This window comes from Styela clava, chromosome 2 (assembly GCF_964204865.1).
Source record: "Styela clava chromosome 2, kaStyClav1.hap1.2, whole genome shotgun sequence".
Lineage (NCBI taxonomy): Eukaryota > Metazoa > Chordata > Ascidiacea > Stolidobranchia > Styelidae > Styela > Styela clava.
In genome coordinates, this window is record NC_135251.1 from 11,039,744 (window position 1) to 11,043,512 (window position 3,769).

Sequence of the window (3,769 nt, forward strand, 5' to 3'; positions counted from 1 at the left end):
CCCTCCCTGTTACGCTCCAGTGATTTCGGAATGTTGCGCGACTCAGAATAAAGATATTGAGAAACGAAGTAGTCTAATGCTTTTTTTAAAAATAAATTGTCCTCCACCCTCCAGTAACGCTTCAGTGATTTTGGCTTATTGCGGGCCTAAAAAAAGTCCTATCACGAATCGAATGACATGGGCATGAATTGAAAAATAATTTGAATCGTTTTTAGGTTATTTTTTTTTCTACTACCCCCCATTTTGACCTATTGCAGGCTTTTGAGGGGTCTTACTAAGAATCTAAAGGCATGGGCATGACTAGAAAATTATTTATATCATTTTCAAATATCATATATCTAATATTTTGTCTCCTAACCCTTAGTCACGCTACGGTGATTTTAGGTCATATATCGAGAATGATAACAGACAGAGATGCGATATTTGGGTTATACATAGTAAATAAAGTGAAGTTTATGACAAACAATTGTCATCACGGTCAATTGAGCACAGCACCAAAAATTTATAAAGCTCGTCTTTCGTTAGGAGGGATTGGTTTACGACTTGATAATCAAACGGCTCAACGTTCTAAAAGGGTTGCAAGTCAGTCGTCAGGCGCAACGACCCCCGCGCATCTATCAACCCCCATAGCCAACATAACCTTTTACTCCACTCGATAATTTTTATTAACTTTTCCCCTCGCGGGTAGCGTAGCTACCGTCTCCTGGATGGAGTCTGGTGTTCACTGTGTTAGGGTTAGGCTCATATTCATGCCAACCATGTTTAGAATAAAGTAATATTCATTAGGGAGGAAAGTGGTACGACAGACCTCACGTTACGCTATAGTATGTTATACCTCAGGCTAAAGTAGTAGCTTCATATAGATTTCACGTTATATTGTGGTACTCATCGCATTTTCAACAATTACTCTATATAGTCTATCTATGCTAACTGAACACTCGCGCTTCGTGAATGGTTTAATTTAAATTGGTAAAAAAATGGTGTTTTTTAATTACAAGTTTGAACGCAACGACTTTTATGTTTTTTTTCTGATCCACTCGAATTATCTAGGTAATCACTACAATTTATATCTTTTTATCAATAAATTGCAGCCGAATCTCGCATAATCATGATTAATGAGAAATAATCAGATATTTGTATGTGCAAGTTTTGTCAAAAGTTGCAATCCAAAATTAAAAGAGGAATGAGAGCGGATGGATAAAATCTAGATACTGTATGTACTGAGACAGTGGTTCCCGAACTGTGGATCACGACCCCGGGTTGGGTCGCTTCTTAGTTTTCCGGGGTCGCCCCACTTCTGTTGAACATGCGCACACAACACATACTTACATAGTGTTACTATTACTTCCCTGTTTATATTTTTTTTTACCATGTTTCATCTGAACAAGTGGTTGACCACCCTGTAGGCTGAACCAGTGGTCCCAACCGCTGGTCCGCAGCCGGGGTTTTTGCCGGTCTGCAATAATTTATGCTCTTTTGTTATTTTGCTACCCCTGATGTATCGTGATGATGTCATATAATGATTTATTGCCATAGTAATGCTTTGCGCGACTATATCTATGACGTCATAAGTAATGAACTGTAACATGCGCACCAGGTATGCGCGATACACATTGAAGTTTATGAGTTGATGCTGCATGCTGCTATTATACTGTTCTGTATTTATTACTGTGTATTTAACAATACAACTGTATTCTTGGAAGTCTTGAGTATTCATATGCCCATTGCAACGCCTCTAGGTATCTTGACGACAACCCAACGAGACACCTGACCCCTTTAATGACCGAATATTCAGAGTAACGTTTCCCTATTGGGTAATCGGGATTTTGACAAGTATGATATTGATTGCCCGACGGTGCCCTGGCTGTGTACCTACACAGGTTTCCATTCGTTTCGAAAACGCAATGTTAATTCTCGCGCGTGTCTAAAATATAAACGTACGTGTTTTTGTCAATATCGCTTCCGTATAAAAGCGAATAAGTTTAGTATTGCAATATGATCGTTTTAGACATCTAAATAATCTTCTAAAACAAAAATATGTAGCGTGTAGTATTTTATACACAACTTCGAAGCGCTTCACGCGGTCAAAAACAAAACGACAATACATCAAACACCATAGGTGCACGGACAATCTGGATAATGTATGGTATATTCTGGTAGAATACCTGTTCTAATATATGTATGTAACATTTTTGCACAAATGCACATTATGCTATATTTACTTATCAGAAGGGGAATGATTCAAAAAAATTTTTTAATTCAATAAAATAAATTTTATTTAAATATCGAGGATTTGACAGTTTTAATGGATACATACTGGGACCAAAGATGATTTATTCCAAATATTGATCATATCTCAATACGGACTGGAAATCGCAATGCGGTCTGAGATATTTGACATAGACAAGCTTATAACGCCAGAAGCTTGTAGACATTAAAATGTAAAGCGTAGTTAATATTTAACTTTGACCTTGTTTGAATCTTGAAGAACGGGATAATCACGTTTAGTATTAGTTCAATTCGTTTGAGAACGAGGTAGAAAGTTGGTGTATTTCTAAGCTTACCATACGTCCCGCTTTAGGCGGGACAATCCCGCTTTTTAGTGTCTTGTCCCGCCGTCCCGACAAGTCAGCCAGAAGTCCCGCTTCGGCATTCAGCCATCCAGCATAATACACGAACATGTTTTTGTTACTGTTGTTGCTGTGTAGCGCAACGCTAGCCTACTTACTGAAGTTAGAATGCGTTATTTTGTTGGTTTCCCCGCTATCATTGTTAGCAAACGTATCACATGTAAAATCAATTTTAATTGGTCCTGTTCGGACGTTCACGTAACATCGAACAACGTCTATTTGAAGGTGTTATCTACAGAAAAGCATGCTTGGGCGAATAGGTAAATTCTCAATGCTTGAAAACAGCAGGCTATTTCATTATTCTTTACGCCTATTCCTTCCTATTTTTCGAACTGAACCGGATATATATTTAGACAGAGAATATGCGCATGAACTCTCGATGGCAACATGATCAATAAAGACAGCCAGGGATGGCTTTAAATATAGGCCTATATAGTAAAATCTGAAACTGTAAAGTTACAGAATCACAGCTAAGGGGTCGTGTCTTTGGAGGCGTCCCGCTTTGAAGTCAAAAAAATATGGTAACCCTGTGTATTTCCTTTGTGTAATTAAGTTTATATTGCACTGAGTAGCTGGAATGTATAAAATTAGTCAACGATAAACAAGGACAAACAATGGCAAATAAAATGCAACAAAAAGACAGGCGATACCTAATAATGATTTATAAAATGACGAAATAGACTTAACTCGTCGGGCGTGAGGCATAATGCAGGGCCGTCATACAACAAAAACATAAGTATGTATCTGTTGCTACTATAGCGTGACAAATTCACCACATGTCGCTTACCTAGATGAGGTATGGAGTCCGCTGCGTTAGGGTCAGACCATATATAAAAAGAAGTTATAGAAGTGAAGTGATATTTGTAAGGTATGGATAATGGTGCGGCAGACATCAAGTTATGCAATAGTGCGGTAGAGCTCATGCTATAGTACCAGCTTGGGTTAGATTTCATGTTGTAATGTTTTCGCATTTACATCAATCCTCTTTGCTGGTTGCGAAAGGTTGCGATCCACAATTAAAAAATGACTGAGAGCGGAAGGATAAATTCTAAATATGTACCCAGCGACCAAGAGGAAAGGAAAAGATGGTTTATATACTTATCCTTGTTATAGAAATGTCAGTAGACAACTTTAACCAA